The sequence below is a fragment of the Streptopelia decaocto genome (genome assembly GCF_964273445.1).
Source record: "Streptopelia decaocto genome assembly, chromosome: 1".
Lineage (NCBI taxonomy): Eukaryota > Metazoa > Chordata > Aves > Columbiformes > Columbidae > Streptopelia > Streptopelia decaocto.
In genome coordinates this window covers 34,675,033-34,687,526 of record NC_138663.1, presented here as the reverse complement: position 1 = coordinate 34,687,526, position 12,494 = coordinate 34,675,033, and the positions used below count along the sequence as shown (strand labels likewise).

Here is a 12,494-nt window from a genome sequence, read left to right as displayed (position 1 = left end):
TGCCTAGACGGGCAGCTGTGCTGGCAGCAGCTTTCACCCCCAAGGGATCAACTCTTGGCTACGGTTTCTACAAGGGTAAAGCAGCTTTATTTTTATGGGCAGAAAACCACACATATCCTGCCAACTGAGGCTCCTCAGGAGACAGATGAATTTTACGCAACTCCCAGCTGGCCTGAATACCGCGACAGCAGCACCTTTCCCCTACAGCTCAGGTTTTTTTTCTGCTCTCTGAACTAATCAGCTTCTTTCAAGCCACACTGAGTATGTCTATTTGAGATGAATACAACACTCTTAGCTCCCACAGGTAAAAGATTCGGATCAATGTGGAGGTTCACTGTAGCTCCACAGCAGCTGTTTTCTGCATATGTGTTTTTTTAAGATGGTAACCTTAGCAGTAACACAAACAGCCTCCCAAAACTCAGCCCATAACCCATAACAGAACTGCTCAATCTGATCTAATCCTTAAAAAACCAAATCAAAAAATGTCTTACATAAACCCTTCACTCTTTAGGACAAGTGATAGTCTCTTGTGTTTCACGTTTGCAGCAGAAAGTAGGCAGCCCATTTCTATCCTCAGCAGGGCCCAGATAAACAGTTCTACCAAATGAAGAAATAAACAGGGATTCCCTCTGGCAAGGTCAAAGAAGCAGATGAAAATAACCCAGGGAGCACAAATTCAACCAGATACTAAAGGTTCCATGCTCAGTGGGGTTTGGTTAAATAATCCAGGTCCAGTCTTTTAGGAACACAAATACAAACCATTCCTTCTCAATGGGGTAACAGAAACAAACACACAAAGTTAATGAAGCCAGCAGGGATTGGCCAAACAGTTCAAACTTCCCTTTGGAGCAGTGAGAACAGCTATGTAGCAAACAACCTCAGCCACTTGGCATGGGAAACATGACCCTGCTCTGCTTTAGTTGGATGAGCAAAACCTTGCTTGATTATAGGAGTCCTTCATTCTTTAGGGAGCTAAATTTACTATTAAATGGTGCCTAAAGAATCACCCATTCAGTTCTGACAGTTTGTGCGCTAAGTCAGAGCAATGGCAGTGAAGTCTTCCCCAGGCATTCCATCCTTTTATTTTCTTACTGGGTCCAGAATCTACATATCGTCTCACTCCTGTACTGTCAACACGCAGTTTCTCTCTTTTAGTCCCATGCTTTTTTTCACACTAGTCTCCTCATATGAAACATTCTTTTTTATCCATGAGTAGCCAGTATCCCTTCTGCACACCTGGTCACAGAAATGTTTCGAAGGAATCTAAAGGATTTTATGGAAAATACATCCACATATATCTGTGGTACTCATGGTGAATCAATATAGTCTATAAATACCATATCGCAACACTCAGACTTCCTGAAACTTCAAACCAATACACCTGCACTTCTTTTTCCAGTGCTGCCTTCTCTCCACTTCATGTCCTAGTATGCAGCATGTTGCATATTTCTTCCTATATTTCTATCACCCTGTGTGCTTGCATAGATACATACAATTATTTCTATTCCAAAACTATCATCTCCTCACTTATGTATATTCAGTTGCCATAATGAGAAACAAGTATTACAGATACTTCCTTGAGACTACACCAGAATGCAAGATTCTCTGCTTATAAAATAACTATATCTGCTGTTCAAAGTACTTCTAAATAGCCTGTTCAGCATACAGTAATAACTTCTGATTTCATCCTGTGAGTGTTAGTGAGAAGAGAGGATTGACTTAAAAGTAGGATTTAAGCTTCAGTTATTAAGAGATAACAACTTATTCACCCAGGAACTAGCAACAGGGAAATTAAACATACTAATTTAGGTGGCTAATTTACGTTTCACAAGACTATTATGCTACATACAAAAAAGATGTTGTATTTATACACCTGGGACAAAACTAGTAAACGGAAAAAAAAAAAAAATTGTAACTACCTTATTAAGGTAAAAAGCATATATTGGATCCTCAATAAAAAGTATCATTCAGTAGTCTGTAAGAACCCTGTTCTATTAGATTAGCAATTTAGGTATAAGAATTTAAAAGTAAGCTTGGACGTGGTAACTACAATAGCTTTGCTATTTTTTCAGGAAATAGGTACCAGAAAAAAAAAAAAAACCAAAACAAACATGATCTCATAGCTGAAACACATTTGCAATGGGAACAATACAAGTCATCATTTTAGATACACAGTATTTCAGCAATGCTAAAGTATATTCAACAGTGCAAGCTGATTACTTAGTTAAGCAAGAACATCTTGTTTTATTAACAGCTTTCTATGCTATCACATTCAGAAGAAGGACCTATTTTAATAGTGGAAAGGACAGGCGCTTGTATTCTATTGCATTATAAATACAATATGACTCTAGTTTCCAGGTTGCACAAAACAATCAGCTTTATTATTAAGCATTAGTTGTGGAAGTCACTATTATTTTTTTAATCACAAAAATAATTCTGAGCTGGAAACTGTCAACTGGATCAACACTCCTTTATGCATGCAGCTACTAGTGGACACAGCAATCTACACATCACAGAATCAGAGAATCACAGAATGTTAGGGATTGGAAGAGACCTGGAAATATCATCTAGTCCAATCCCCTCGCTGGAGCAGGAACACCTAGATGAGGTTACCCAGGAAGGATCCAGGCAGGTTTTGAATGTCTCCAGAGAAGGAGATTCCACAACCTCCCTGGGCACATGACATATTCACATATCCTATGTCAGAGCTCCTTTTTCATGGTATGACTGAGGAGGCATCACTTAACAAACAGGCAGGGTGGGATGCGTCAGCAGGGTACAGGCTGGCATGGGGCTTCCCTGTGCTGTACAAGCCATAAGCCAGGAGCAATCCCCTTTTTGCCTGACCACTGTTAAAGCACCCATACTGCAGAGTCCACATTGGCTCCCACTGAGGTCACAGGCTGTCATTGCTCAAGTACATCTGAATAATAGTTCTAGCCTTTATTTAATTTTACAGTGTTAAGTGTAATGGTTTTGAATGTGTCTTACATTATTCCATGTAATTCAAGATATTCTCAGTCACCAGGCTAAACAGTGACTATAAAACTCAACACTTGCTTCTTGCCTTTTATTTTCAAGGTTGCAATATTAATGTTTGAGAATTGTATTGCTCAATTGTTTTTAATTTTTTTCTCATATTGTATTTCATATGCATTCCCTTATTAACATCTTGTTCGATGGATATTAAAAACAGAAGAGTACATAATGTAAACATTTGTAACTCAAAAGATAAAAATAGCATGATAAAACATAAATACTAGTTAGTACAGAGGAACATCATCTATGCCACGTAAAAGCTGTCCTACAAGAGAGTATGTCTCTGACAGTTTCCAGTTTTAGTGTGGAAAACCCACTACACCAGTAGGATGAGCAGAGCAGAAGAGTAATTTGATATTTTACCTTGAGTATTTTCATTCTAATAAATGGAGAGAGAGAAAATGCTCTCACAGAAAGAAATATGGGAAGAGAAGGACAAAGATGGACACATGAAAGCATTTGTTTGGAAACATATAAATCATTCTGGTAATCATGATGAGAAGTAATTTCCATTTAAACTAATCAGGCAAGCCAAAGCAAGTTATCCAAAAGGCAAACTGAGTTTTGAGAAGCAATCAAAAGAGTTTCTTCAGACATCACTTTGTGTAAACTACAAGTAACTCCTTTTCACCCAGTGGAACTGCATGAGAGGAATGGAGCTCAAGTTTGGACTTGGAGTCACAGAAGCAGAGGAAACGCCAATCAAGCAACACTGACATATTATTTGACTGAGAGAAAACACCACAGCACTTTTAGGTCTCAGTTTTGAATGCTCTTGCTGGATTTCTCTACTTCATGTGAGTTTGGCCCTTGTATTCATTAGCTTTGCTTATAAACCTCTTTCACTATTGTAATACAGCTAACACCGAAACAGGCCATGCACAGTGCCTACAACACTCTAGTGTTCTTATAGATGAATGAGGAAATAGGCTAAATTGAAATAAAGCACCCTCATATCCAGCATAACTACGTCAAAATATCTCTTTTTGGATAACTACATCAGAAAAACATGAGAACAAAAACTACCTGATGCCTCTAGCCAACATAATTATATCTGCACCTGAACGAGGAAACAGGGTCTCTTTTTTTCTTATTCTTCACAAATACAACGCATACTTCATGCTTTGTAAATACAGACTATTATGATATATTCTTTTCTACCTATTTTCCTCAAATATACAACCCAGAGATCTCAAAATACACCACCTTTTTTCACTCCTTGCTAAAATCTGGTGGTGTGGCTTCTAATCATGAGCTATTGAGTCCCTCGATTCACCTTTTGTAGTGTTGTTAAGAAGAAGGGAAAGGGGCTGCCTAATGGAAGGCAGGGAGGTAGAACCCCTGTGTGACACAATGAGCAGAGATCTTACAATTTTCACAGGGAATTTTCACAAAAAGGAAGCCTTCAGTTTAACATTATGTACAAACTATTATGAAGATGTACATCCTAAGAAGGGTTTGGTAATGGGATGATAGGCCCATTGCCTTCTTCATCTTCCAGTACCCATTTCTCTCCACGGTCTATTCTGTTCTCTCCACCTGCTCCCAGATGCAGCCCCTCCTGCTCAGCCGGCTTGAGTCTCTGTTTAAGGCACATTTTTTCTGTCTCTGAAACTAGTCTTCAGTTCCAGTTTGCTGTTTATAGCTCACCAGTTTCCATTTCTAACATCAACGGGCAGCATTGCTGAGGACACAGGGCCCAGTACAGTTTCGGATCTACATCTGTCCCTGGCATAGCAGGCGAAAGGAGTTAACTTCTAGAAAACTTCAATGGAGAGTGTACTCAGCACAGGCAGAATTGTCAGCGAGTTTTACACATAAAATTCAAATTGTTAAGAAATCAGACACCTTCGTTCCCATGGGAAGTTTATTTGCACCAAGTTGCCCTTTTTTTTTTCTTTCTTGAACCTGCCCTGAGCACCGTATTATGAATCCAAACTATAGGAGGTCAATGTGGTAAACCCAAGTCCTATGGTATTTTAATTCAATAACATGGCAAACTGTTAAGATGTTCTACATTTTAAGGTTTTCAATTTCCATAACTCTGTAAGATCAGCAGAGAAAAGCAGCTATGTCTCTCAGAAGCCAAGTTGTTATGGTTGGTAGTTTGAACATAATCCTGTGTCACTTGAAAAATTCTAACCTTCATTGCCATATATTTATATTATTATCCCACTTATATGAAAAAAAAAAAAGCCACAAACCACTTCACATCTAATGTTAAAAAGAAAACCACCTCTTTAACACAACTTATTTCAAATGCATATACTGAAAGTGAGTGCATTTCTTTGTCTGCAATGCTAATTAAACACATTACAGTAGGAACTGATTTTCTGGACAAATTGGAGAACTGCACAACCACCAACCACATGAAGTTCAACAAGAGCAAGCGCCGGATTTTGGACCTGGGACATGGCAGCCCTGGCTGTACATACAGACTAGGGGACGAGATGCTGGAAAGCAGCTCCACGGGAAAGGGATGTGGGGATTCTGGTCGATGGCAAGTTGAACATGAGCCAACAGTGTGCCCTGGCAGATACTGGAGAGTGTCCAGAAGAGGGCTGTGAAGTTGGTGAAGGGTTTGGAAAGGATGTATGAGGAGTGGCTAAAGTCACTTGGTTTGTTCAGCCTGGAGAAGAGGATACTGAGAGGAGACTTTATAACAGTCTACAGCTTCCTCACAAGAGGAGGAGGAAGGGTAGGCACTGAACTCTTCCCTTTAGTGACCAACCAGAGGGTTGTGGACACTGGAACAGGCTCCCCAGGGAGGTGTCACAGCCCCAAGCCTGACAGTGTTCAAGAAGAGACTGGACAATGCCCTCAGACACATGGTGTGATCTGTGGAGTTGTCATATGCAGGGACAGGAGTTGGACTTGATGATCCTTGTGGGTCCCTTCCAACTCAGGACATTCTATGATTCTATGTATGCTTTTGCCATTTTTGCTGGCACAGAAATGGTAAAGGTTTGTTCCTTCACATGTTCTTAGTGCTGTAAAATACATATTTGTTCTCAGTATTTCTTGAATTCAGAAAACAATACTGAGAAGTACAAGTCTGAAACTAACACTATGAGTTTGATACTAATACAAGAGACAAACTGGGATTTCATCTTCTTTTGTGTCCTTTTTTTTTGTACGATAGACTGCAAGGGTGCTTAAGTCATGAGTGGCAGGCACAAACGCTAACATCTTAATTAATCTATTTCTATGAAAAAAACAAACAAACTCTATTTTTAGGGATGATGTAGTGCTGTTTTGTGACTGATTTTAATAATTTCTATTGCATGGAACACATGCAAAAGGCAACATACATCATTGCTCTGTTGTTATCACCACTGTAGGGACAGCAAATGGGTAAAGTTCTTTGACGTCAAACATATTTTGAACACCATTACAACTCTTCGTCATAGGTTCTATCCTTAAGTGCAAAACTTGGGAGTGCTGCCAACAGTTTGCTGACACTGAGGCCATGTGATGGAAGGGCACTGTACAATGGTCATGCCTGAAGCTACAGCAGCAGTCTGCAAGCAGGTGTGGGAAGATGAGCTATTATAAAGGACCAGAGCTTTCAAAAATATGTAAAGATAAGAAAAGCCATTAAATACAGGAGGTGTTCTGAGCTGTCTTCTGTGTAATGTGCTTTCTGAATGTTCCCACAGGACCTTGATCATCACCTACAGCTTAGTCCTCTGTTGGAAAGCCTTAAAGAAAGATAAAAGTGAAATAACTACCAAGCTTACTGTCAAAACAACTGGAAAGTGTTCTTTTGGGGGATACAAATGTTCAGTCTGGAAGAAAGCAAACACTGTTTAAACAAACCTGCATGTTCAGGCAACTCCAGTCCACAGAGTTTTATGCTTTGACTGTTAAAAATAGATGCTGTCATTATCTTTCACAGTAACCATATGAAAAGAATGTCAAATCTACCTATTCTGAAATATTCCAGCTTCTATAATGTTTGGGCTTTCTGCAGCTTATGAATAGTTGACTTAAAAGTTTCCTGCAGTCTAAAGTTATTAGCCAATTCTATATGATTTACACTATTATTTAGAGCACTTCTTTCTTTTTGGTTGGAACTGAAACATATTCAATACTTCACATTCAATAATCATGACACCAGGTTAAAAGAAAATGCATCAACAGCTAAATTAAAAAAAAAGCCAACAGGGTTAAGTTTGTTTTCTAGTGCTCTAGTGCTTTCTATTCCTTTTGTGAATTAACACTAATTCCATTTTTTATGATCTTAAGTCTTACAATCACAAAGCAAAAGCTTATGCTAAGGCTCCACTCTTTTCCATTAATTTTCCTCCTTCATTTTGGGAACTTTTTTCATTGTCCTAGTTATGTTAATATCCTTTTGGAAATGCTTATTCAGTTTTTCTCAAGCAAATGTTCTCAATGCACACTTCTGATTCCACATTACTGCAAGTGTCATGAGACAGGAAAGTATCATGTCCTGAAAATAAAAAAATATTAGCATGTAACTGGAGGCTTGACCTTGAAAATAACAAATAAAGGAACTACTTAAACACATTGCATAAACTAAACTTAAAAATATAACAACAAAAGAATGAGCTGCTGATGATTAATCACCCTGCCAGAAACAAATATTATGAATTTAAAATCTTGAGATTGAGAGGAAAAAAAAAAAGCAAACTGAGATCCTAGTTGTCAGCCACCGTGACCTGGTTAGCTAGACATTTTCTCTTCAAGAAAAGCTTAACATTATTTTGATTGCTTGGCTACAAGACCAAGAACTATAAGAAATATCAGAAATATATGATAGATTAGAAAGCCAAGTAGTGTTCCCCAGTCAGTCTGTCCAACCCACTCTGTTCCTCAGGTCATGGAATATCATGCCCTTATTCATATATCCCAATTACTTTTGTTTGAATACTGCAAATTTTCTTCAAATGTTCCAAGATTCACAATAAAACTATGAAAGCTGGCACAACAGCTCACGAATACATGCAAGTCAAGGAATGCAGGTTTGGACTGAGCTGTGTATGTGGAACACAGCCTGTTTCTCACTTTCAGTTGGTCAATGAGGTCCTGTTTTCCCATCTAACTCCTCCTTGATTCTGTTCAAACACTAGGCCATATATATTACATGAACAGATACAGAAACTGGAAATGTTCTCTATCAATGATTAATGGCTATGACCTAACCCTTTTTAATAAAAATCAAATGAGAATTATACGTTTTCATAATCATATTGACCTTGAAACATAAGATTCATTTAACAGCACAGATTACTAGCACAGCCCAAAAACATTCTTCTTTTCTTGGTCCTTGCATAAGAAAATGGACAGCTCTAACTCTAGCAAATGGTGTAAAGGATACAACTAGTTAAGAATTATATTCAGACACCATCTTTGCTAAAGCAATCATTCAGCTCTTTACAAGAATCTTGTGAAGTTACAATAGAAAAAAAAAAATAAATTAAAAAAAAAAGGCAGGTGAGTCGTAGTCTCTTTTCTTGGACTGGAAGGGCCCCAACAATAACCAGCGTTACTGGAAGCACTACCACCTGCTCATTGTGAAAAATGGACAATATAATTTACTTAAGAAAATAAAGGATATCTAGGAGGATATATTTTTCTAAATTAAGAAAACCAATAAGCAATGGGGCAATGGGTGCCAGGAATATATATTTTATATATGTATAAATATTTAAAGAAATAGACAGAAAGCATGAAATAGTGAAAAAAATTCAGGAAAGAAGAGTAATGAAAGAAAAACAATAAAATAAAAAAAAAAGCTTGTGATTCAAGTAGAAGTGCTTTTTTCTCTCCCTTAACTTGCCTGTCCATAAATAACAGCATCTCCTTTAAGTCTGCCCATAAGATCTCCTGCCTCCATAAAATTCAGATTCTAGAATGAGGATTTTGCCATAGCAAGAGCTGAGTGAGCTTAAATCCAATATATATCGCAGATAAGTGACAGATGGAGTTAGGTTAAAGAGCTGGAAGGAGACTTTTTTGTGTACTATTAATGATGCATTCATTTACACTGAAAATTGCTGAAACATAATTCCAACTCTCTTCACTGCAGCTGCAGAGCCACAATGTTTAACTGCATTCAGTTTCTTTGATATTTCCCTTTGTATATTTCAAAGTCTCCTGCAAAAGTTTATATCTACTCTTCCTTCATCACTTTACATGTCAAATACCTGTTCAGATCAGTTGTATCACTACATAATCCAAAGTATTTCTTATCCATAAAACACGTGAATTTATTTCTGTACCATCCATGAAGACCGTCCATGAAGACCACAGCTGATATTTATGTTATTCCAAATTCTATCATGTAAATAAAATAAGACTGACTTCATTAACCAAAATCACTTACTGCTGCCATAAATTAATACCCATAACCTCCAGCTACCACTCTTCACCTCTTCAAAATGATTACTGGTTTTGCTCTGAAGTCACTTACATTTTAAACACTATGTTGCAAACTAAGCTAGCTGGGCCATTACAGATACATGGAGTTACAGTTTTATAATAAACTGCACAAATAACAGAAACATCTGAAGTATAATTTCTTCTCTGAACTTATTCCACCATGAAGACAGAGTAGATAGTCAGCACTGATTCTCAGGTATGGTATTCAAAGCTAGCAGACAATAATGGAAGGAGAGAGAGTTGTCTTTAAAAAATAAGGAGGGAATCACATATACATTATTTCCAGATTTAATACTTGTACATAAAAGCATTTACAACTTGTATTGAACTATTTGTCAGTTTTCTGCTTCCTTTAAATATCAGTCTACCTCCCTCTGTCTTGAAGACTAACTTTAAATATCATGATTCATCTAGACTGAGGTGAGGCAATATTTTGTTGGCTCAATTGGTATGCTGTTAAGTTTATGGCCCCATTCCTGCAAAGGAAGCTGCAAGCACCTATTTCATTACTATTTGATAAGTAACTTGAGAGGCACAGATGGATGTCACTATGGAAACATGAGGGATTATTATTGAGACCAATGAAACAGGAATGGACATTTCCACGAGGCATTAGCTTCCTTCAGTTTCTCTTTCCCCAAACAGCTTTCAATAATAATTTCAGTAAGACTCTTCTTTAAATGTTATTAATTTTTTCTTTGTTTTCCTGTCCACCTGACTGGAAAAGCACTAGAGGACCTGTGTCAGTCCTGCAACCCTGTAGGACTGAGAGGTAACATCCCCTCCCAGGAGTAGCCAGGGACACTCTGGTCTCTGAAATGTGAACAGGGCAACTTCTCAGCCTCTTCTAAGACTGTTTCCTTGCTTCAGTGTCTTGTAGGGGCCACTTCAACAACTACAAACCCAGGGCACAGGGGTCTGCATGAGCACAGAAGGCCCCTTTTCTCTTGGGATGATTGCCCCTTGCCAAGGAGGCTGCTCAAACCATTCCCTTCAAGGACCTTGAATCCACTGTGTGATAGCAGAGGTCAAGTAAAGAGAATGATGGAGAAGCAATATTTTCCCTCCTCTGGTGCCAGTTACACAAGGAGTACACAATCACTAACTAAAACCAGCAATGTTTGCAGATAATCATGCCTGCATTATCGGGCTCACAGCAGCCCAGAGCAGAGTTAACAGGTGGTGCAGCTGGCATGTGCAGCAAAGGGTTCATCCAGACCCACATTCCCCAAGGTCATCCTGACCACAGAGCTATGACATCAGTGCTTCTCGCAGGCCCGTTTCTGATGACGGCAAGAGCGGCAGCACGGTCCTCGCTTCGCTGCTGGCGCCGCTGCTGCTCCCCGCCCACATTTCCCAGCGGAGCTGCCCCCGGGGCGGGGGCGCCCCGGGCCGTGGCTCTGCTCGGGGCGGGCGGTGCCGCAGCGCCCGGGGATGCGGCGGGAGGCGGCCCCTGCGCCCCAGCTCGCCACCCCGCTGAGATTCGCGCAGCGGTTCGGGGGCGGGATCGCGCCGCTCCCCTCCGAAGCTGCAGTCTCGGCTCGGCCCCGCCACCCGCCTCCTTGCCCTTCTGTCAAAGCCGGACGCCCACATGGCAGCGGTGAAGCCGCTGGCTGCAGAGCCGGCGGGGATTGCGGCGTCTCCCTGCAGTGGCTGCTTTGGTACCGGGGGACAGAGCCCGACAGGGGCAGCGCCCGCGAGGGGCGGTGGCTGCGCCCCATGCGGCGTCCGTCCGTGCGTCCATCCATCCATCCATCCATACCTGCGTGGGCGGTGGCTCGTGTGTGCGTGTGTGTCAGTGACTGACAGTGCTGCGCGCACAGCGCGGGGGCAGCTGCCCTCACGCAACCAGCCGGGGACCATGCCAGCACGCCCCGGCTGCGGCAGCCACTTCTCCGTCCCCCGGAGCCCTCCCCTGCGGGGGCGACCTCAGCGGCCACGCTGCTCCTCCTCCTCCCTCCTAGCGGGTAGGTTACGTTACCTGGTCGCTAGCTTGGGCCGGATCTAATCCCGCGGCCGCCGCCGGCTTCTCTCCCTGCCGCGGGGGCGAGTGGGGTAATTAATTTATTTATTTCCCATGAGGTGTCCTCGGCAGCAGAGCAGCGGCGGGAGAGCCCGGGCCGGGCGGTAGAGAGGGAGGCCCGGGTGCTGCTGCGGGGCCGACGGGGCGCCGCTGTCCCGGGGGTGCTGCTGGGGAGCGGCCGAGGCGCTTCAGCACGGGCGGGGGGGGCGGGGGCTGCGGAGGAGACGCCTCCCGGGCTGCCCAACCCGGCTCCGCGGGGTTGGCGGGGGCGCGGCGCCCGGCCCGCAGAGACGGAGCCAGCGCGGGAGGTGGGACGCTCCGCGCCGGGCTGCGCCGGCCCGGCCCGGGCTGGGTCGGCCCGGGCCGGGGGGTGTAGGCGGGCAGCAGCGGGTCCCCGCGCCCGCCAGGGCGAGGCGTGAGCCCCCCCGCTTGCGGCCTCCCCGCCTACCTGCCCGCCCGGCGCTGCCGCAGCGGGTTCCGAAGCAGCCGAGGGCGCACCCACCCTCGCTCGGAGGCGCGGCCACGGCCGTGTGCGCTCGCCGGGGAGGAGAGGGGCGCAGAGAGCCCCACCGGCCACGTGTCGCGCTCTTCACCTCGTTTCTGGCAGCACAAGACGTGTCCACCCACCCCTCCCGGGCCCCACCCCGTTCTCCTTTTCAGAGCTGAGTTTGCCAAGTATTTCATGTTGTAAGGCCGTTTGCCCTCACGATTCCAAGAAAAGGTTGCATAAAGTAGCATCATTGTGGTTGTATTAAAAAAAAAAAAAAATAAATCAGAGTGGGTTTTGTGCGGGAAATTTGTCTTCTGAAACAGGAACTTAAATTTGACAAGTCAGCAATGATTGTTGTTGATTAAAATCTTGGTCATCTCTTCCTTTGCCTCCTTTTTTTCTACCATTAAAAAAAAAAGTTTCAATAACTGTTTTGTATATATCATTAACGTGTTTATGAAAGTGGCCACTAAATTCTCCAAAAGTTCTGTCCTTAAGCCTAAAATCCTGTAGGGAAAGAGAACATAATCATAT

General features: G+C 42.4%; 1 protein-coding gene across 2 annotated transcripts in view; it reads right to left on the bottom strand.

The window, feature by feature from the left end:
* Nucleotides 1-11,981, bottom strand: part of SLC16A7 (solute carrier family 16 member 7) — an 86,175-nt gene extending 74,194 nt beyond the window's left edge. Inside the window, exon 1 of one of the 2 annotated variants that reach the window (XM_082046200.1) lies at nucleotides 11,919-11,981. The gene's annotated coding sequence lies outside the window, so the exon portion shown is untranslated. Of the gene's footprint in view, nucleotides 1-11,428; nucleotides 11,623-11,918 lie in introns of those variants that run through there. The other variant, XM_082046199.1, reaches the window with a different exon arrangement.
* Between the last annotated feature and the right edge of the window lie 513 nt (nucleotides 11,982-12,494).